Raw genomic sequence first — 22607 nt, forward strand, 5'->3', positions numbered from 1 at the left:
GTATTTCACTGTGGTAAAGTGCACATAACACAAAAGTTACCGGGTAAAATACATATGGAAGATGGATCATCTGATTCCATCTGTGTCTAAACTGGTATATATGATTACATATTTTTAAAGTCTGGAAGCATAAAATAAACTGGCAACAGTAATGAATTATAGGAGAACTTTCATATTCTGTATTCACCTTTCTGCATTTGAATTTGTTATGACAAAACAACATCACCTTTTTCTTTGAATTTTTTTTCCATTTGGGGAAACAAATGGTCAAAAATCATGCTCTTTGATTCTGTCATTTTTACCCAGGTGATAGAGCTCATGCTTTCCATATTTTTTAATTGGGTATGCATACCAACAAGGGAGTAAGATGAATTGAGTGTGGAAATGCTGACAGAGACCTGTGTGTCACTTCTGTAAACAATCTTGTTCCTGCTACACACCCCGGCTTCGATGTGCCACACTTGACTCATATCTTCCCAATTCCTTCTCAAGTTCTACAGAGCCCTGTAGCTTCTAGGAGGCAGGGCATTTCTTATCTCTACCAAAAATACAAAAAGTTAGCCAGGTGTGGTGGCACATGCCTGTAGTCCTAGCTACTTGGGAGGCTGAGGTAGGAGGATCGCTTGAGCCCAGGAGGTGGAGGTTGCAGTGAACTGAGATCCCGCCACTGCACTTCAGTCAGGGTGACAAAGTGAGACTTTGTCTCAAAAAAATAAATAAATGAAATAAAAAAAAGAAAAAGAAAACCATCAACACTGAGCAGATACATTCCTGTTTCTTACTCCCTGTTGAGAGATCTCCCTACAGTTCCACTTTCACCATATAAGAAAAGGAAAGCACGGGGACAGATTTACTCTCACATTCCCCAAGGTAAAACTGTGATCACTAATACTTGAATGTTCTAGATGGTTCTCTTTGGCTTCTGGCCTTTCTCCCATTAGTGTTGTCTCTTGTGTTGTGGTTTTCTGTATGGCCATTTTATGTGGTAAAGTTGGAAAGGGACCAGGAAACTTGGGACCCAGTTCTGATTATGGGACTTAAGGGAAGTTACTCTGCTTTATAGGGCTTCAGATTATTTTTCTGTAAAATTGAGATAAATGATAGATGGATTATCAGAGATTAAATGAGATAAAATGAGGAAAAAGCCTTGAAGTTTTAAGTTGCAATATAAAAATAAATATCTATATTTTCTGAATTTAACCTTTTCTGATTTGTATTGTAAACTCTTATGTCAAGAAGCATGTCTCTAAATCTGTTTACTATGGTATAGCAATTTAATAGGAAGGTAGGAGATATACTGAAGAATCTGGAGAGGCCACTTCATTCTTAAAACCAACCCGAGGAACGGGGAGGAGAGAGGAGAGTCACAGGCTCATTTCCTACTTGATTCACTTCTGTATTGTTTTGCTTTCCCCACTGAATATGCATTACTTTTATAAGTTAAGGAAACCAATACAGATTTTTTTTAATGCTTAAAATGATATAGTCAGTCTGGATATAGAAATTGGAAGTCATCTGCATAGAGGGCTGACAGTTAGGGCAAAGAGATCAAAGGATTTAGAAAGATGGCAGTTGGAGGAGCAGCCAGATTGGCAAACTGGGGTCATGTTTTTAAAACTTATTGGATGTCAAGTTGAGGAGTTTTTAAGTGGTAGGAGCTATCAGAAGGTCTTGAGCAAAGGAGTACTGCAATCAGAGCAGTGTTTAATTCTCAGAAGAGTCTTTTAACAGTAACATATAAGATGAGTTGGAGCAAGAGGAGACAAGGTGGGGAGATGAGTGGGTTACTACTGCAGTGATCCTGGAATATGTTGAGAAGGGCCTGAAGCAGGATATTGGCTGAGAATTTTTTTTTAAGCTAAACGTTAGATATTCTGCAGAACTTTCTAGGTTCATGATTAGTTTCCCATAGAGATAAAGGGGAAAGAAGTAGATCAAAATGAGCCCACAGGGAGGTTAAAACAGGAGCCAACCTGAAAGTGTTCTCAGTGGCCAAAGCTGGAACCATTTGAGCAACAAAACAAATATGATAATATTGGATTATAACCCCCCAAAATAAGTATACATTAATCCGTACTGATATATATACATGATTGAATAAATAAGTAAATGGAGGAGAAAGGATAAATATTTCTTTCAGAAGGATTCCAATTTTTTATATATGAAGTGAATACAAAGACTCTCTGGACTGTCTTTGTAACTCTTCTGTAAATGTAAAATTATAATAATAATTGAATAATATTATAAATATAATAAATATAATAAAATTGAATAATAAGCCAGGCATGGTGGCTCATGCCTATAATCCCAGCAACTCAGGAAGTTGAGGCAGGAGGGTCCCTTGAGGCCGGGAGTTCGAGACCAGCGTGGGCAACATTGTGAGACACTACCTCTTTAAACAATTTTTTAAAACTACTTCAATAATTAAAAGTTTCTAAAATGATACCCCACTGCCCCTCCCCATTTTTGAGTTTATTTAACTGGGAAAGTGGTTTGCCAATAACAAGATAAAGATAGTTAAAAGGAAGAACGCAGTTGGGGGAGGAACGTGACATCAGTGGAAACAGTACGCAGTTGGAAATGGGGTCTGGAGAGAGAGGTCAGAGCTAGAGATATGGGCTTGGGATTATAAAGCCCAGAGAGCTATTACTTGAAATAATATGTTTATATGAGATGCGAAGAGAGAACATGTGGAAAGAGAATCACTGACCACTGGGAAAGGCACTTATGTCTAGAGTTTAAGAGGAGGAACAGTAGGCAGGGCAGTCAAAACAAAGAGACATATAATGTTTCCATACAAGCCAAGGGAAAATAGCTTGCAGAATAATGTGGTCAGCACTGTCCAATGATGCCCAAGGTTGTAGAAGATCACCTGAGAAAAAGCCACAGGCTCAGCCACCAGGAGCTCAGTGCTGACTGCAGGGAGAACAGTGTTAGAGCAGGTAAGGAGAGGTGAGGGTGGTGGATGTGAGAATAAATTGCCAGGACTCAGAGTGAGGAGCAGGCTTGCCCAAGCCAGGCAAAGAGACTGACATAAGGAGCCCCTGGAGAAGAATGGTACACCCTGGGCACAAAGGCAGAAAGTGATGGTCAGAACAAGTGGGTGAAAGGGCTGAGGCCCAAAGTTCAAGAAGAGAGAACTTTGACCAAAAGGAAGCCCCCTGCCATCTCCTGGCTGTGGCTGTGGCTGTGGCTGTAGAATGTAGGCTGGAAGCTACAGGTACTATTATTTTCCTCATGTTAAAGATGAAACACTGAGACCCAGAGAGGTTAGAAACTTATCCAGATTACACAGATAAGTAAACGGCACAAATAGGGCTTACTCCAAAACCAATGCTTTTAAGCACTGCGCTATACTGCCTCTTACTGACACACTCACATGTGTGCACATATGCACATACATCCAAGGACCCGGGCTGTGTACCAGGAGATTAACACTGGATAGCTCTAGATAGTAGGAGTAAGTTTATTTTTTTTCCTTTTTCTTTTGTGCTTATCTGGACTTTTTACAGTGACTATGTACTCCTCTTTTTAAAATGTTTTTATTTTTTATTAGCTTTTCTTAGAGGGGGGTCTCAATGTGTTGCCCAGGCTGGAGTCAAACTCCAGGACTCAAGCAATCTTCCCACCTGAGCCTTCCTGGTAGCAGGGACTACAGGCATATACCACCACACCCAGCTCTCTCCTCTTGGATTTAGGAAAAGAAATAATTATTTTATTTAATTTAACTTTTAAGTTTTGGTGCTCTTTGCCAAATTTCTGTGATATCTATGAGGGAAACAAAGCAGGTGCATTCTGCTCAAGTGCAGACAAAAGAGACCCTACCTTCTCTGCAGCAATACAGGCTCTGCAGTGACAGGAAGGAGAATCTGGCATGCATGTATATGTGTGTGTGAGTATGTGTGTGTGTCCGTGTGGGTGCAGCAGCTGCTGAGGGCAGGGGAGGAGCTGATGAGCTGTCTATTGATTTATCACATGGAGAATTCCCTTCCTCCCCTATGGCCACTTTGTCCCCAAGCCAGGTCCATTTTATCCTGAGCTTCCAGAGGGACTGGGAGATATTTTTTCACATACACCAAGAAACTCTGCCTCACCCCTTAAAAATCTGGCCAGGCAGCCAGGCTGCTGGCACGAAGCCTAGGCTGCAGCCGTAGAGAGTGATTGGAGTCATGCAGGAGCTGCTTCAGTTCATGCAGGCCATGGGTCCAAGCAAGCAGTTGGTATCAACAATGGGCAGAGATGAGCCAGTGGCATGTAAGATCGGCATTAACCAGCAGGCAGGGCTCTTGCCCAGAGCCTCCAAGGACTTAAGGGGAGGTGGTTCAGAACCCTGGAGAGCTCCTCCTGTTTGTGCTGGGTCTGAAAGGCCTGGATGCTGTGTCCTTAAGGCCTTGTGCCCATTTAACTTCTTGTTGTTGTTGTTGTTTGGAGACACAGTCTCACTTGGGCATCCAGACTGGAGTGTAATGGCATGATCACTACTCACTACAGCTTCCACCTCCTAGGCTCAGGTGATCCTCCCACCTCAGCCTCCCGGGTAGCTGGGACCACAGGCATGTACCACCATGCCCAGCTAATGTTTTGTTATTGTTTGTTTGTTTGTTTGTTTTTTGAGACGGAGTCTCGCTCTGTCACCCAGGCTGGAGTGCAGTGGTGTGATCTCGGCTCACTGCACGCTCTGCCTCACGGGTTCACACCATTCTCCTGCCTCAGCCTCCCAAGTAGCTGGGGCTACAGGTGCCCGCCACCACACCAGGCTAATTTTTCATATTTTTAGTAGAGATGGCGTTTCACCATGTTAGCCAGGATGGTCTCGGTCTCCTGACCTCGTGATCCGCCCACCTCGGCCTCCCAAAGTGTGTTTTCTTTTCTTTTCTTTTTTCTTTTTTTTTAAATTTTTGTTGTAGAGACAGGGTTTTGACATGTTGCCTAGGCTGGTCTCAATATCCTGGGCTCAAGAGCTCCACCCACCTCAGCCTCCCAGAGTGCTGGGATTACAGCGATGAGCCACTGAGCCCTACCGTGCCTATTTAATTTTGAATAGCCTTCCTGCACATATCTCTGGCTGTGAAAGGGGCATGGGCTCTTCTCTTTCAAGACCAGTCCTGTAGGTCTAGGGATTCCCCCTTATCCCCTCCAGGTGCTGCCCTACCTCCCCCACACATGTTTAGCTCTCTGTTGAGGTCACCATCACTCTGAAGGTGAAGTAAGCTTGCAAGACAATTATGTCATCTCCTGAGCTGTCCCTGGCCAGGGCCTGATACTCTTAATACTTCAGGATAGTAGGAGTCCTGGGGATGGGGTAAGAAACCAGTGGAACAAGGGAATATTAAAAGGTCCTTTGTCTCTAATACCCCTGTACTTCCCTCTTCAATCTGGGAGAAGGGAGCATGAGGAGGGGAAATTAAGGAGAGACACTGAGCAGGTTTCAAGGCCTGAAGCAGAATCCTTTCATGAGCCATCACTGGACTTTCGGCCTACCAGTAGGAATCTACTTAATTTAAACATGTCTTTTTTTGCAGGGGGAAGGACATTGACATGAGTCGGGGGGCAAGGTTGTAGCAAATGGAAGCAGAAATAAAACTAGCGAGTCTGGAGACTTGCAACCTGCCACCCCCACCCTAGTCATGCATGTGGCCCCCAGAGCCCACAAGCAGAGAAGAGTTAAATTCGCACTATAGAGGGATTTCCTCCCAATTCCCCAAGTCATGTGTGAGGAGTCTGAAAGGTCAGAAGAATCATAATCATATACTAGGGATTGAATTTTCTGGTTGAAAGTTCCTCCTGTACCTCCAGGTCTTTTCCATGGCTAAATGAATCAGAGCAGCTCTCACTTTATGATTCCCTGAGCCTGGTGAGTGAGGAGGGTAAGTGTGCCTGGATTGAGGCTCAATGAAAACACTTAGGACCCTGTTCCTCTCAACCAGCCCTGCTCTGGAATTTGTGCAAGGCCCTCCTCCTTTTGAGACCTTGTTTTCTTCACCTCTCTTAGGCTTCTCAGTCCCTTACTGAAGGAACTGTCAAGCCCAAAGGCATGCATATACCTCAAAGAATCTCCTAGTCAAAGAAATTGATGCTAAATAATGAAGCCCTGAGAGAACAACTGCAGGCTCCCTCTTCTAGCACCAACCAGTCATAGTGGGAGGGGAGAGCAAGGAGAAGAAAAGAACTTTTGGTGTTCACTAAGCCTTGAGTAGGCCTGGCAGAGTTTGGGCTGGAAGGACTAGGACTGCCCCCAGCCCACCTCAAGAGGTGTTGCATGATAGTGCTCCTGGAGATGGGGCCATTGACAATGTAGTAATGAATTTATGGGTGAAAAAATGTTCAGAGGATCTGGATCCAGGCTGTCCCTCAGCTTGGCTTCTCTCTTGCTCCTGGAAACAGCACATTCCAGCTTCCAGCAGAGGCCCTTACTGTGGGGTTTAAGCACAGGCTATTTTAATGCACAAGGAAGCCTGGAGAAGAAACAAGAACAGATGAGGACTTTGCCAGATCCCAAGAGGGTTTGTTTGTGTTGGGTTTTGTTCAAGTGGAACAGACCTAACTTCAGCCAGAGCTCGCTCTCAGTCTGCTCTCAGGGGCAAAGGCGCCCAATGTTTGTCTTCCTAATAGCGGATGCTCTGTAGTCATTGTTTTATTTAGGAGCTGTGATTATGTGTCCACAAACCTTACTAAATTGAATACAATCCTGAGCATTCAGAAGAAGAAACAGTACAGGACTCAGGGGAGGGCGCAGCTGGCTGGAAACAAGGGCCCATGAATTCTAATCCCAGGGCTGCCATCTGGCATTGACCTGGGACAACTCATTTCCTCTCTACCCTGGAGGCTCTCTCTGGGATCTAAGGGCCTGAATAAAAACAGACCTAGAAGCTCAGAAAGTGAAACAACCTGTCTAGACTCTCAGAGTCAGTGCAGTTCACAGGTAAACCGTTCAGAGGCCCTACTCTCCAGCCAGAGGTTGTATTTACTATTCCAGGAGGTTTCTTGCATTTTCCTTTGCCATCATTTGCCCTTATGTCTGAACCCCGAAGAGCTTCCCTGCCTTGGGTGTTTACTGCCTGGTGAATATGGTTACAAGCCCCAGGTTGTTAGAAAGCACTCTGAACAGACAGAGGATGAGAACAGCCCCACTCCTATCTCCTTCCAAAGAGTTTTCTGGGCCAGGCGCGGTGGCTCAAGCCTGTAATCCCAGCACTTTGGGAGGCCGAGACGGGTGGATCACGAGGTCAGGAGATCGAGACCATCCTGGCTAACCCGATGAAACACTGTCTCTACTAAAAAATACAAAAAACTAGCCGGGCGAGGTGGCGGGCGCCTGTAGTCCCAGCTACTCGGGAGGCTGAGGCAGGAGAATGGCATAAACCCGGGAGTTGGAGCTTGCAGTGAGCTGAGATCCGGCCACTGCACTCCAGCCTGGGTGACAGAGCGAGACTCCGTCTCAAAAAAAAAAAAAAAAAAAAAAAAGAGTTTTCTGATGGTTTGGATTCCAAGCTGGTTTCCCATTCTTCTGAACTCAATAACAAGAGTTGGGCCTTAATCATTTGATTGTGGAGGTATATATCTGCAAGCTAATGGCTGATCTTAGCCCTTTAGTCACAAAGAAACCTGCATCTATCTGCTCAGTTTGTTGTTAGTCTCCATGAGAAGTTGACCTGAAATTGAGTTGCTGCTTTGGCTGTGGACCCTAAGTGGAGTTTTAACTAGGCCAAGCCTTCAGGTGAGTTGAGGGAGGGTTTGGGGGCTCCTACTTTGACTGTTCTCCAAAATAACTTTCAGCCCCTGACCAGAGGCTTACAGTGAAGAAGTAGTCCTACAAAGAGCACAAAATGAAACATCTGTCTGTGGGACACCATTAGACAAGACCCCAACATGGTCTGATAGGTCAGCAGTGTTTGCCACCTCTCTATTATAGAAAGATCCTTGCTGTGCCTTCAAATCAAGTAGAAGGCAGTGTTTGTCTTTTCAGATTATGGCCTTTCATTTTCTATGCCAAGCATTGGGAGGGCACAGTGGAGGCAGGCACGGTCCCTACCTTCATGAACATTTATTAAACAAATTATACAAATAGTCATTTAAATAAAATTTGCTAAGTGCATGAAAGAAATGTATGGGGGAGCCAGGGCTGTGAGACTACATTATAGAAGGATCTGACTCAGCCTGGCATTTATGGGAAACTTCTTTTAAGAGATGATATGTCCCAGCCTGGGCAAAATAGACTCCATGTCAACAAAAATATGTATGTATACAAAAATTAGCCAGGTGTGGTGGCGTGCACCTGTAATCCCAGCTACTTGGGAGGCTGAGGTAGGTGGATCATTTGAGCCCAGGAGGGTGAGGCTGCAGTGAGCTGAGATTGTACCACTGCACTCCAGCCTAGGCACCTGAGTGAGGCACGGTCTCAAAAAAACAAGAGGTGATGTGTGTCAGCTGAGGCCTGAAAGATGCAGTAAGATTTAACCAGAAGGGGAGCATGAGGTTAAAAAGGATATTGATGCCCCATCAGGAGTAAAGAAGACCAGTGTGCAAACTAGTGGCACAAGATGAGATTGGGGAGATAGAAGGAAAGGCAAGTGACTGCTCCTTTACCATCATTCTTAGCCTGGTCTGGGAAAAAAAAAAAAAAAAGTGCTGTTTGAGACCACCCAAACTGCTGTTCCATCTTCCTAGCAGCAGGGGCCTCGCAGGAATGCTCAGGGAGAGGTGCTTCTAGCCCTAACCTGGGGATCACACAAATGGAGTGGTCCTCACCTGGCAGCATAGTTCAGAAGAGGCAGGAGGAAGAAAAACTAGGCACTCACTTTCCCTGTAATTCTCTCTATATTTTTCCATTGCTCAAACTGTTTATCAATACATGACAGAAGCTATTTCCCTATTTAGATGGTTCTACTGGGAATTCCACACCACCACCATCCCTCCTGAGGCAGATTTTAAAGTCAGCTTTCAAGATTTTATACTTGGATTTCAGAAACTAAATTACATTACTACGTCCAGTGAGACGGCGCCATTGCCTGTTCCTATCTACATGCTCCAGGCACTGTGAGGCCGATAACATCAGCATGTGGAAGCAGCTCGATCCAGACAATTTGCAGCTGGCTAGAGCTGGGCCAGTGGTGGGGAGGGGGAGGATGCAAAATTATCTCAGAATCCAAAACAGCCCAGGGTGTGCTATGGACTAGGATCTGGGATTTTTGGGTTCTTTCCATATACCATCATTTCTCCTATCTATAAAGATACAACTCATCTTAGCCCCACCTGCACATAACAAGGAGCTGAAAATTCCTCTCCTAAACATCATAAGAGGACAAAATCACTGATGTTTCAACATTTGGGATGTTTTCATTGGAGTGAAAAATAGAAGGGAGTGGTGGAAAGAGTGAAACTATCATTCTGAGCAAACTGTCACAGGAACAGAAAACCAAATACCGCATGTTCTCACTCATAGGTGGGAATTGAACAATGAGATCACTTGGACACAGGAAGGGGATCGTCACACACCGTGTCCTGTTGTGGGGAGGGGTTTGGGAGGAGGGGTAGCATTAGGAGATATACCTAATGTAAATGACGAGTTAATGGGTGCAGCACACCAACATGGCACATGTATACATATATGTTGTGCACATGTACCCTAGAACTTAAAGTATAATTTAAAAAAAAAAATCAATATCCTACTGCCTGTGAAATTAAGTGTCCATATAAAAGCCAAAATACTCCTTGAAATGGCTATTCTGTGCTTCTGTGAAGTCCAGATGTGAAGGCCTTATAACTAACCCTCTGACAGCCACAAGGTTGCAGAGTGGGTAAGACAAACTATTGCTCCCCTGCCAGGAACAAAGGAATTTTGGAGTTTCTAATTCTAACCAAGATTTAATTCTACAGAACAAGCATTCCCTTCACAACAAAAATATTTCAGCCTGTTGGGTTACTTAAAATGCACCAAATAGCATAAAACATTCATTCAAGTCTGACAGCATTCACAGACCTACTTTTGTAAATAGCCAAACACAGGCTGTTCTTTCCCAGAATATGATTTTTTTTTTTTTTAAATAATGCAGTAGGTCCCCAAGGTCAGAGTTTTGGGAAAAGTCAGTCTATCCTCATTGAGGCTGTCAGTCCTCTGCCCTTGTGTGAGCCTGGCTTTCCTGCACCTCAGTGCACTGCCCACTCGCTCATAGGTGTCAGTGTTTACATGCAGGAGACAGAAGAACAAGGATCTCCCCCTAACTTTAACTGCACATTTTTCAACTTCTCCAAGCACAGTGGAGGCGTGCAGGTTACTGACTACATTACTGGCTCTAAACACTAATAATTAAGTCAAGTGATTATTTGTATTTATTCATTTGTTTATTTTATTTATTTATTTATTAAAAGACAGAGGTTTGTTCTTGTTCCCCGGGCTGGAGTGCAGTGGCACGATCTCGGCTCACTACCACCTCCGCCTCCCAGGGTCATGAGATTCTCTTGCCTCAGCCTCCCAAGTAGCTGGGATTACAGGCACCCACCACCATGCCCAGCTAATTTTTGTATTTTTAGTAGAGACGGGGTTTCACCATGTTGACCAGGCTGGTCTCAAACTCCTGACCTCAGGTGATCTGCCTGCCTTGGTCTGCCAAAGTGCTGAGATTACAGGTGTGAGCCACTGCGCCCAGCCTCATTTGTTTATTTTTACAGAAAACTATTACTGAAGGTTTTAAATGTGAAAAAGTTTTGACTAGGCATGAGGAATAATAATAATAAAAGTGAGAAAGGGCTGGGCATGGTGGCTCATGCCTGTAATTCCAGCACTTTGGGAGGCCGAGGTGGGTGGATTGCTTGAGCTCAGGAGTTCGAGACCAGCCTGGGCAACATGGCAAAACCCCGTCTCTACCAAAAATACAAAAAATTAGCTAGGTGTGGTGGTACGCACCAGTAGTCCTAGTTACTCGGGAGGCTAAGGTGGCAGGTTGCTTGAGCTGAGGTGGAGATTGCAGTGACCTGAGATCGTGCCATTGCACTCCAGCCTGAGTGACAGAGTGAGACCCTATTTCAAAAAATAAAAAGGTAAGAAAGAATGATCACCACATATCAGAGTATAGGTTCCATGGTTGAGTCTCTCTCTGGATGTTCACTGTTAGTGGAACAAGTGTTGTGGGTTCTGGGAAAATCGCAATGCAGGCTGCTTCTCTCTGTGTTCTGGATTCTCAGGCCACTCCTGGTAGGTCCATGTTGGCTTTGGCCCCCTGCCTCGAGGACTAGAAGTCAAGGATCTTTGCTGCTTTTTGTCATAGCCTGGGGAAGATAGGCCAAAACTAAGTTAGAGGACTCTGGGGCAGCCTGAATTTGGGGCGACTACCCACCCAACTGCTTACTATTACCTCTAGATTGGCCAAGCCCTGGTCAGCCTCCCTTTCCTTCAGCCCACCCCTTGCCCACACTTCCTAAAAAATAGCAGATGTACCATGATCTCTGGACTGTGACTGGACTTTTCTACTAGAGAACGTCTCTCTGTGGGGACTTGCAAGCCTCACAAGAATCAGACCCACAATTTTTCTTAGAACAAAATAAGTTTTTGCTAAAATATCAGCAAGCCTGAGAACAGCATCTTGAGTCCTTCAAACAGCTAGCCATTCTCTGCTGGTTCTTTGCCCTGGCCTCAACTATTTTCCAGTCTCTCTTATCATACAAGAGCCCCTCTAGGACTCTGGTTCTGGTTCCTCTGTCTTATATTATTCTTCTAAAAACTCTGCCTTTCCCAGACAGCCATGACTTTGATCTCTCCTTCGTTACTACCCCTCTGACCGTGGCTGTCAGTCTTCTGCTTACTTTTATTAAAATTATCTGCTTATTCACTTGTTTCCCTCACTGGCTTATGAGCTCTTCATGGGCAGGGACCTTATTATTGTTGTTATTATTTAGAAGAAGGGGCCTCACTCTGTCGCTCTGTGCAATCATGGCTCACTACAATCTCAACCTCCCAGGCTCAAGTGATCCTCCCACCTCAGCCTTCTGAGTAGCTAGGACTACAGACACCTGCCACCATGCCTGGCTAATTTTCTTTAATTTTTCTGTAGAAATGGGGTCCTACTATGTTGCCTAGGCTGATCTCAAACTCCTGGGCTCAAGCAGTCCTCCCACTTCGGCCTTCCAAAGTGCTGGGATTACAGGTGTGAGCCACCGCACCCAGCCCACATTATTTTTATATGTCTAGAACCCAGGACAGTGCCTAGAATATAGATGCCCTTAAAATGTACGACCAGAACTGAATTTGGTGGCTAAGGCCCCTTTCACCTCCTTTTCTTGCACTGCCCTCTTCTTTTGTCTCCTGGGCTCACCATTCTCAGTTTCCAATGCGTTTTCTTTCTTGCTGCTTCCTGCCAGTCTCTGTCTTCATCTTGAGCTATTGACTGCTTCAGTGGCACCAATATTTCCTTCCTGTGGAGAACTCACTGAGCAGGAGGCTTGTGATCAGAAAGCACCCATGCTATTTTCTAAAGAGGGGCTATAAGTGTGTGTTGAGCTCTAGAGACATGATTGGACTAGGTACTAGCCTTCCGAGTGACTGCTTTGTAAGACAACAGTCCTAGAGAGGTGTAAGTTCTGGTGCGTTGTTAATCTCATGATTTTATCTAAGTCTCTGAGAAGGGGCTGGGGTAAGAGAGATGAGTAAATTAGATTCAAATTGCCTACAAGGTGTGACTTTGGACATATTACTTTATGCAACCTAGTTCTTCAATTTTAAAATGAAAATGATATTTGCCTTATGTGGTTTTGGGGAGGATTCAATGAAATAATATAGATAAAGCACCTAGCACCATGGCCGTACCTCTGGCAGGTATTTAAGCAACATTAACTAAATGATTGGATGAGTTTTGGAAGAACTACACCTGGGCTAAATCGTTCCAAACAACTCCCTGCCTGGGTCCAGCCAGAGTTCTTAGCACAGCTGCCTTCCCAACGTGAGCTTTGAGAAGTCCCTCCTCTCCTCTCTTCCCTTCCCAGACTATTGTTCCCTCTTGCCACTAGAAATGTAACCAGGTTAAGGTCAGGGTGGAGGGCTCTTTGATAAGCTGCCTGGGAATGGTGTGGGCATAGAGAGGCTGGCCTAGAGCCACACTATTCCAAGTGTGGTCCCTGTATTAACAGCATTGGTACCACCTGGGAGCTAATATGAAATGCTGACAATTCAGGTTCCAGACTTACTGAATCAGAATCTGCATTTAAATAATATGCCCAGATGATTTATCTGTACATTAATATATTAAGAAACACTGTCCTAGGGGCACAGATGGGTTCACCAGGGGTAGAGGGTTGAGGCAGTGCAGGTGTGTCAGTTGTCTAAAAGAGGTAGAGGTTGTATGGGGGTGGGGGAGGCTGTGGCAGGGGGGTGTACTCAGAAAAGAAGAAGTGTCCTCAGAGATGTGATTTGTAGAGCTGTAGGGGGCTCTTTGGGAGGCATTGGTCATTTGCTGTTTCAGGGCTCCTTCCTATCGATGCCTTGAGTACGAGGTGGTACCCCTTCCTATTGATGCCTTGAGTATGTTAGCCAGTGAGTGTCACTGCACCAGCCAGAGAGTGACAGGTGGGCAGGGAAAGGCTCTCTACTGCCCTAAGCCTGTAGAGACACTCCTGCAAGGACCCTAGGACCATCTAGCTTAGCAGTTGAGTATTGTTTTCCAAGGAGATGCATAACCAGCAACTGGCTAGCCTCACCCCTAAAAACATACCCTGAGCTGGTGTTAGGCTACAGTCTCCCCTCCTTACCTCTGTACCCCCAGCTGGCACATGTGCACCCCTATAACACACACATGAACTTTCTTGCTTGGGAGACTCAGATGGGAGTTCATAAGTAGGGTTAATCCTCCTCTTCCCCTCTCTGACCTGCTTGACCCCAGGCTGGCCCCCAAGCCTCTATGGGCCCCTCAGCCCTGACCTCCCTGCTGCACAGAGCAGGCCTTGTGAGAGTGACTGCAGGCCCTAGGCTTGGTTGGGTGCAGCAAAAATTTGTTTCAGGCTGGGCGCGGTGGCTCAAGCCTGTAATCCCAGCACTTTGGGAGGCCGAGACAGGCGGATCATGAGGTCAGGAGATCGAGGCAATCCTGGCTAACACGGTGAAACCCCATCTCTACTAAAAAATATGAAAAACTAGCTGGGCGAGGTGGCGGGCGCCTGTGGTCCCAGCTACTCCAGAGGCTGAGGCAGGAGAATGGCGTAAACCTGGGAGGCGGAGCTTGCAGTGAGGTGAGATCCGGCCACTGCACTCCAGCCTGGGCGACAGAGCCAGACTCAGTTTCAAAAAAAAAAAAATTTGTTTCAGCAGAGCCATTCTCTCTCTCTCGCTCTCTTGTGTGCACTCTCTCTCTCTCTCTCACACACACACACATACACACACAAACACACACACACAGTCTTACTCTGTCACCCAGGCTGGAGTGAGTGGTGTGATCACAGCTCACTGCAGCCTCAACTTCCCACTCTCAAGTGATCCTCTTGCCTCAGGTTCCCAAGTAACTGGGACCACAAGCACATACTACCACACCCGGCTAAGTGTTTTTTTCTTTTTTGTAGAGATGGGGTCTCACTTTGTTGCCCAGGCTAGTCTTGAACTCCTGGGCTCAAGCAGTCCTCCTGCCTCAGCCTCCTGAAGTGCTGAGATTACAGGCTCAAGAGCCACCATGCCTGGCCTTTCTCTTTCTTAAGCACTCTTAGGACAGGACTCTCAGTCCCTGATTGCCTTCTTAATAAAAACCCTTTCCAGCCACCAACCTAGAGCCTCTTGACCCTTCCCTTGGGTCATCTGTTTATCTCAATGGTAAAGGAAAAGGCCCTGCTGCAACTGACCCCCCGAAAATGAGGTGGGGGGTAAGTGAGTGCCCTGTGGCAGGGTAGGAGCTACATCAGCAGCAACAAAAAGTCATAAGGGTAGAGTCCTAGTCCCCAGGGATGAGCTTCACCAGTAGTTGCTTTAAACCCTCTGCCAAAGTACCCAGTGACCAATAGCCATGTCTCCGCTTTAACCCAGCTCCTGCCCAGGCCCAGTCTCTATGTCAGAGAAGATAATATCGCTATCATTATCGCTCTCCTCTGTGCTCCTACCACCCTCCATGCATTCCTGCCTCTGCTGTTCCTCTCTCTTCCTTAAATAGGCTGATGTGTGTGCCTGTCATCTCCATACTTTTAAATTCTTCTTGGCAAGAACTAGGGCTTGTTGTTTTTCCCTCCCCAGTGTACACTGTGCCTTCTCCCTTGTTGGTGTTCAGTGATTATCAAAGTTCCAAACAAGTGGTGAGTTCACCAATGTTTAATTATTGAGATGACAAAAAGGAAAGACTAGGAGACTGCTCTGACTAGAGAGCTGAGCTTCAGAGCTGCAAATTATCTTTGTGGGCAAAGAGTAGTGCCTGCCAGGCATAATTGGGGTTACAGACTTAGAACAAGCTAAAAAGGAGAGGAAGGGAAGCGATAGGAAATGCCACAGAGGGGAAAAGCTGTTTGATACCAGCCCTCCAAGTCCGTTGTCCCTTGCAGACAAGTTGGTCCTTATTCTTCCAAGGCCAGAGGGAAGAAATCCCATAGACTCTGCCAATTACTTTGCTTTCCTGGGAAATCAAGGAGCCCCAAAGATTTATGAACCAGTGCAGGCCAAGCTCAGTTCCTTGAGTAAACGAAGCTTACTAAAAAGCTTTAAGTGAGATTTGGGGCCAAGATTCAGAGAAGGATCCACAAGTCAATCTGGCCCAGACAAATGTCAGTGTCTGCTGGCATTTCTGCTTCTGCTTCCTACCACGTGTGGGGCTCTCAAGGAGTCTCCAACCACATGTCCTGTACTGATTCCTGGGCAGTATTCTCCTCCATGTCTGTGCCTCCTCCCTTACCTTGAAGAACTGGAATCCATATTCTAGAAGGAAACTGAAAGATCCTCTGGACCATGCTCCCTAAAGCTCTGTTAACCTTGAACAACCTTTCCATCTTTCTGTCCTCTGGGCCCTGTCTAAGGGGCACCTCAAGTAGAAAGCCCCCAGAAACCCAACCCCAAATCCCCAGCCCCCTCCAACTCCCCTGTTCTTAGAATAATTTTCCCTCTCCTATGAAAGGCCTCATCCCCAAAAGTCTGTGTTGTCTGAATCTGAATATGAAAAGGGAAGGGACTGCCTTCTCCCCACTGCCCACCACACACCTTCTTATTTTTCTGCCTAGGTCCTGCTTCTCAATCTTTTTTTAAAAATTGTATTAGAATATGCATAACATAAAAGTTACCATTTTAACCATCATGGGGCTTTTTTTGTTTGTTTGTTTGTGACAGAGTCTTGCTCTATCACCCAAGCTGGAGTGCAGTGGTGCAATCTTGGCTCACTGCAACCTCTGCCTCCCAGATTCAAGAGATTCTCCTACCTCAGCCTCCTGAGTAGTTGGGATAACAGGTGTGCAACACCACACCTGGCTAATTTTTTGTGTGTGTTTTCGGTAGAGACAGGGTTTCGCCGTGTTGGCCAGGCTGGTCTCAAACTCCTGGCCTCAAGTGATCCACCCACCTCGGCCTCCCAAAGTGCTGGGATTGCAGGCGTGAGCCACTGCATCTGGCCAATTTTAACCATTGTAGATCTATTTTTAAAGAACTTTGTACCTTAACCCCTTTCTCCATTAAATTAGGTGATCTTTCCCTAAAGAGATTGAAATGGGGGAGGCGAGGGTAATGTGGGGTTCAAAGACCTTGTAGGTCACAAGACTTGACATAGGCCGAGACCTATGTCTTAAACTGGTCTAAGGGTAAGGCAGGAGCCTCCTCAACATGTGGCTCAGGGGATGAGGGTCAGGAGTAGGCTAAGCCAGTCCTCCCAGAAGGAAGTAAGCCTTCTCCACTTATGACTCTGGCACCTACCTCCTGGGTCATGAGGCTTGGCCCTTAGGCCCTTGTGCACAGGCTTCCCCCAAGCCATAGCTACAGTGAGTATCCCTGAGTTGAGGTATTTATCCTATCTCCCAAATGAAGGCTTTTTGATGACGGGGTTTCCTGGTGAATGGTAATACGAATGAATAGCAGAGCATCAATCTAAGACATCAGTCTTGTCTAACCATGAAGAAGCAGAGCAGGATTCTAAATCATCTTTTTAAAAATTCACTGGCCCCCTGTCTCTTCATGTCAAAAACAAATCCTTTTTTTTTTTTTTTTTTTTTTTGCCATCTCACTACCAGCTTCATACTTTCACCATCCTTTTCTCTCCCTGTTCCTGAGTAGCTACTTCTGAAAACTAAATAATAGGTAAGGTAATGGGAGTTGCTGCCCTAGCTGGGGTAACTCCAGAGCCATTTTGGTTAATTCTCCCACCCCACATCTAAAAGCAAGAGAGACGCTCTGTGAGATTTGCTTTCTAGCTCTGCAATTACCATCACGGTTCCTACAGCTGATATGCTGGCACAGGGGAGGACTGGCTAAAGCACAGTGCCCAGTTGCCAGGCAGCACTGGTGCTCCACTTAAAGCCCTTCCCAATCTGCAGTGTAAGAGTCTTCCCTCCTTTCGTTCTTAATTGGTGGCCTCAAGTCAGGAGTATTTTGTCTGGCAGGTGATGCCCAGAGGAAATTCTGTTCTATGAAAGAAGATTCCCCAGAGGGAACCAGGTAAATGAGGACTGGAACAGAGCTCTCATGGAAGATAATGGGTAAATGTGATGACCTGAAATTCCCTGGCACACAGTGAAAAATAAAGCATTAAAAACCAGCTATACTCTCAGTCATGACTGGAGGCATTGTAAACTGGAACAATCCTTTGGGAAAGCATTTTGGCAATATCTATCAAGAAACCTAAAAGCACTCATTTTTTTACTGAGTAATCTACTTTATTTAGGAAATGATCCTAAATGTAAACATACGTGGATTTCAGTGTAGCATTATCTATAATAGTGAAAAGTTGCAAACAACTTGAATGTCAAAAATGAATGAATGGTTACAAAGTTACTATACATCCTCTCTATGGATATTATGCAGCCATTAAACTAATAGTTACAAAAACTATGTAAGAATATAAAGCTAGGGGCTGGGCATGGTGGCTCACACCTGTAATCCCAGCACTTTGGGAGACAGAGGCAGGAGGATCACTTGAGGCCACGAGTTCGAAACCAGCCTGGCCAACATGGCAAAACCCTGTCTCTACTAAAAATACAAAAATTAGCCAGATATGGTGGCGCACGCCTGTAATCCCATCTACTTGGGAGGCTGAGGCAGTGAGCCAAGATCACACCACTTCACTCCAGCCTGGGCAACAGAACAAGACTCTGACTCAAAAAAAAAAAAAAAAAACAAAACAAAAGGAAGAATAATATAAAGCTAGGTGCAGTGGCATGTACCTGTAATCCCAGATACTCAGGAAGCTGAAGTAGTAGGATCACTTGAGTCCAGGAGTTCAAGGCTGTAGTGAGCTATGACTGTGCCTGTGAATAGCCAGTGCACTCCATCCTGAGCAACAAGAAAGACCCTGCCTCTGTAAAAAAAAAAAAAAAAAAAAAAAAGATGGAGAGCTGAGCTATGTTCTGATACTAATTTTATTTTTTTTTTTTTTTTTTTTTTTGAGGCGGAGTCTCGCCCTGTGGCCCAGGCTGGAGTGCAGTGGCGCGATCTCGGTTCACTGCAAGCTCCGCCTCCCGGGTTCCCGCCATTCTCCTGCCTCAGCCTCCCGAGTAGCTGGGACTACAGGCGCCGCCACCACGCCCGGCTAATTTTTTTGTATTTTTAGTGGAGACGGGGTTTCATTGTGTTAGCCAGGATGGTCTCGATCTCCTGACCTCGTGATCCGCCCGTCTCGGCCTCCCAAAGTGCTGGGATTACAGGCTTGAGCCACCGCGCCCGGCCGATACTAATTTTAAAAATACAGAAATACAAAATATAATACTTTTTTTTTTTTTTTTTTTTTTTTTGAGACGGAGTCTCGCTGTGTCTCCCAGGCTGGAGTGCAGTGGCGCGATCTCGGCTCACTGCAAGCTCCGCCCCCTGGGTTCACGCCATTCTCCCGACTCAGCCTCCCAAGTAGCTGGGACTACAGGCGCCCGCTACCACGCCCGGCTAATTTTTTTGTATTTTTAGTAGAGACGGGGTTTCACCGTGTTAGCCAGGATAGTCTCGATCTCCTGACCTCGTGATCCACCCGCCTCGGCCTCCCAAAGTGCTGGGATTACAGGCTGGAGCCACCGCGCCCGGCCACTTTTTTTTTTTTGAGACGGAATCTCCAGGCTGTTGCCCAGACTGGACTCCAGTGGCATAATCTTGGCTCACTGCAACCTCCACCTCCCAGGGTCAAGTGATTCTCGTGCCTCAGCACCCCGCCACACCCAGCTAATTTTTATATTTTTTAGTAGAGAAGGGGTTTTGCCACGTTGGCCAAGCTGGTCTCGAACTCCTGGCCTCAAGTGATCCTCCTGCCTTGGCCTCCCAAAGTGCTGGGATTACAGGTGTGAACCACAGCGCCCGGCCACAAAATAGGCCGTGTTCTTTAAACGCTCTTTAAACGTTGTTCTATACACATGTATTAGTTGCTACTCTCTGATTACAGTAACAAAATAAAAAATCCAAGTCGAAGCTAAGAAAGAGAATAGACTATGAAGACACTAGGGTTTCTTTCTTTTCTCTCTCTTTTCTTTTTTTTTCTTTTCTCTTTTCTTTTCTTTTTTCTTTTCTTTCTCAGGATTTCACTCTGTCACTCAGGCTGGAATGCAGTGGCACAATCATGGCTCACTCCAGCCTCAACCTCCTGGGCTCAGGCGATCCTCCCACCTCAGCCTTCTGAGTAGCTGGGGCTACAGGTGTGCGCCACCACACCTGGCTAATTTTTTGTCTTTTTGGAGAGTCACCGTCTCGCTATCTTGCCTAGGCTGGGTTTCTTTTAATGCCTAAGCACAGCATGAAGTCAGGCTTTGGATGGGTAAGGCAGGCTCTAGAACCAGAGCCTGAAACCTAGGGAGCACTCTCACCATCTCTTGTGTTTACTTCTTTCTGAACATCAGCTGTATTCTTGTTTTCCTCCCCAATGGCTCTCTCTGTTACCCAGTCCATAGTCTTGAACTTTACATCTCCATTTAAGTCCCACTTCCCGATTCTGGGGGAGACTGATTTGCTCTGCCTCATCCAGGCATATATCCAAAGGGGTGGAATCACATAGAACCAGCATAGTTCCTGGAGGCTCATTCCTATGACCATGAAGATGAGAACAGCACCAACTCCCAAAGAAGGAAGGGAAGCTCCAGAGTGTTGCTGCTGTAGCATACGCAAAAGGCTCTGATACAGTAGAACATTAACAAGTGTTTAGTGAAACTAAAGGTGATTTTTAAAAATTTTAGCATGTATCACTTTATAGTAGAGAAATCTATAAAACTTTTCATAGCTACAGTTGTTACTAGGCCTGGGGGCAGTAGCACCCTCCTCCGTTTTGGTTGTCCCAGTGACAGATACCATTCAAGATACTAAGGCTTGGCGGTGCTTACTTTTGGTAATGAATTCTATACTAGCAGCTGTTTAAGGAGTCAGAAAATCCTCAGCGACTCCCAAGACCAGTTGGAGACCCAAACTCTATTTTTATTTTTTTTTTTATTTTTTATTTTTTTTTGAGACGGAGTCTCGCTCTGTCACCCAGGCTGGAGTACAGTGGCCGGATCTCAGCTCACTGCAAGCTCTGTCTCCCACGTTTATGCCATTCTCCTGCCTCAGCCTCCCGAGTAGCTGGGACTACAGGCGCCCGCCACCTCGCCCGGCTAGTTTTTTTGTATTTTGTAGTAGAGACGGGGTTTCACCGTGTTAGCCAGGATGGTCTCGATCTCCTGACCTCGTGATCCGCCCGTCTCGGCCTCCCAAAGTGCTGGGATTACAGGCTTGAGCCACCGCGCCCGGCCTGGAGACCCAAACTCTAGCCCGAGCATGATAATCCTTTCTATTTCTTTCCGGTGAACTTGACTATACCCCAAAATGCAAATGCTCTGCAGAAGTGTGTGTAGAAAGAAAGTGCTTTCCCAACTTGGGCATCATAGTGAGATCCTCTCTCTAAAGAAAAAAAAAAAAAATTAGTCAGGCATAGTGGTTGTGTGTGCCTACAGTTGTAGTTACTCAGGGGGCAGAGGTAGGAGGTCACTTGAGCCCAGGAGGTCAAGGTTACAGTGAGCTATGACAGCACTACTGCACTCCAGCCTGGATGACAGAGTGAGACCCTGTCTCTAAAAAACTAAAAGAAAAAGAAAGAAGGAAACAAAGAAAAGAAAAGAAAGAGGAAAGATGCTTTCCTCTTCTGCATTCTACTGCCAGCTTATAGTCCAGAGCTGGAGAGTGGACACTCAGTGTGTTGACTTTGTTTGAATTGGGACTTCCGTTAGAGAAAAACTTAGAAGATTTGGGAGATTTAAACTGATAAGAGAAGCCTCCCTGAGCCAGCCAGGATTCTCTGCCCTCTCTCCTAAATATAGGCTTCACAAACTTTCTCTCCAGATTTTCTGTTCTCCCTCTATTTGTAAGACCCACTAACACTTGGAGAGATCCTCTCCATTATGTTCCCCTGATTCTCCTCTAGATCTCCCACAAAGACCTTATCCCTATCAAAAGTCTTTGTCTTTCCCTGTAAGTGGGATCCCTAAGGACCTTTTAATTTAATTTAATTTAATTTTACTTTAAGTTCTGGGACACATGTGCAGAATGTGCAGGTTTGTTACATAGGTATACATGTGCCATGGTGGCTTGCTGCACCTATCCCCTAAGGATCTTAATATGTCCCAAAAAGATCTAAGTCCTGGCCAATTGCCTGGCTTTGCAGGCAGTGCCTGGAGAAAACTTGGAGAAAGGGAGATGGGGAACAAAAACAGGAGCTGCCCAACAGTGGGATTCAGAAATGGCCAATGTGTTGAGGTATGACTTCAGGTCATACTGCAGAGTAAGAGCTGTCACTGGCCAGATGACTTATATGTTGAGGTGTTGAGTCAGAGAAGATGGGAATGCCTTAGGCTGAATGGACAGCCCTCTGCAGGGAAGTAGAGCCATCTAACTAATGCATAGATTGCTACTAACTATTCTTGGACCAGAGGCAAGATTTCTACCCAACGATGAGCATTTAGTGAAGTTAAGTTATATTAGCTGGATCTCCCTCTAAAATTTGATATCTAAACATGTTTATTTCTACACACTGCCATGAGATGTTTTGGAATGGAATAGCCCTGAACAGGAAGACCACAGCTCTAAGTAGTTTCTCAGCTGACCTCTGGATAAATTTGTGATAACACAGCTGGTCTTTGATGCTCTATTTTACTGTGCCTACTTGTCAGAGAGTGGGCTGAGCCACAGACCTTCCCTGACTTCCCATTTCTTAACAGCACCATCCTTCCTGGCCCTGATTTCTGTTTTCTGCTTTTCTGTCTATCCTGCCTCCTGCTATTATCCAGGGAAAATAAACAGGTACAGACATGACTTTATTCCAGAAGTAGCCTTCCAGAATTCTCCAACTCAGAACTGCCTCCCCCAATTAACCTTAAAACTAAAGGAAAATTATTCTGTGTTCTGTGAAGAATGGTTAGATAGTATTGGTATGAGCGCTTTGCTTCTTCATACCTCACTCTCAGTCCATTTCCATTTTCATATTCCTGAGAATTAGTACTTGGAGGTGAGAACAGAG

General features: G+C 45.6%; 1 protein-coding gene and 2 long non-coding RNA genes across 10 annotated transcripts in view; all 3 read left to right on the forward strand.

The window, feature by feature from the left end:
- Positions 1–22607, forward strand: part of FAM219A (family with sequence similarity 219 member A) — a 59381-nt gene that overhangs the window by 21730 nt on the left and 15044 nt on the right.
- On the forward strand, positions 12307–20976 carry LOC144334658 (uncharacterized). Its single transcript, XR_013404769.1, has 3 exons — positions 12307–13360; positions 14858–16082; positions 20812–20976. It is a non-coding gene; the product is annotated as an uncharacterized LOC144334658 (long non-coding RNA).
- Positions 17128–19275, forward strand: LOC144334664 (uncharacterized). The gene is made up of 2 exons (XR_013404775.1): positions 17128–18014; positions 19143–19275. It is a non-coding gene; the product is annotated as an uncharacterized LOC144334664 (long non-coding RNA).

This window comes from Macaca mulatta, chromosome 15 (genome assembly GCF_049350105.2).
Source record: "Macaca mulatta isolate MMU2019108-1 chromosome 15, T2T-MMU8v2.0, whole genome shotgun sequence".
Lineage (NCBI taxonomy): Eukaryota > Metazoa > Chordata > Mammalia > Primates > Cercopithecidae > Macaca > Macaca mulatta.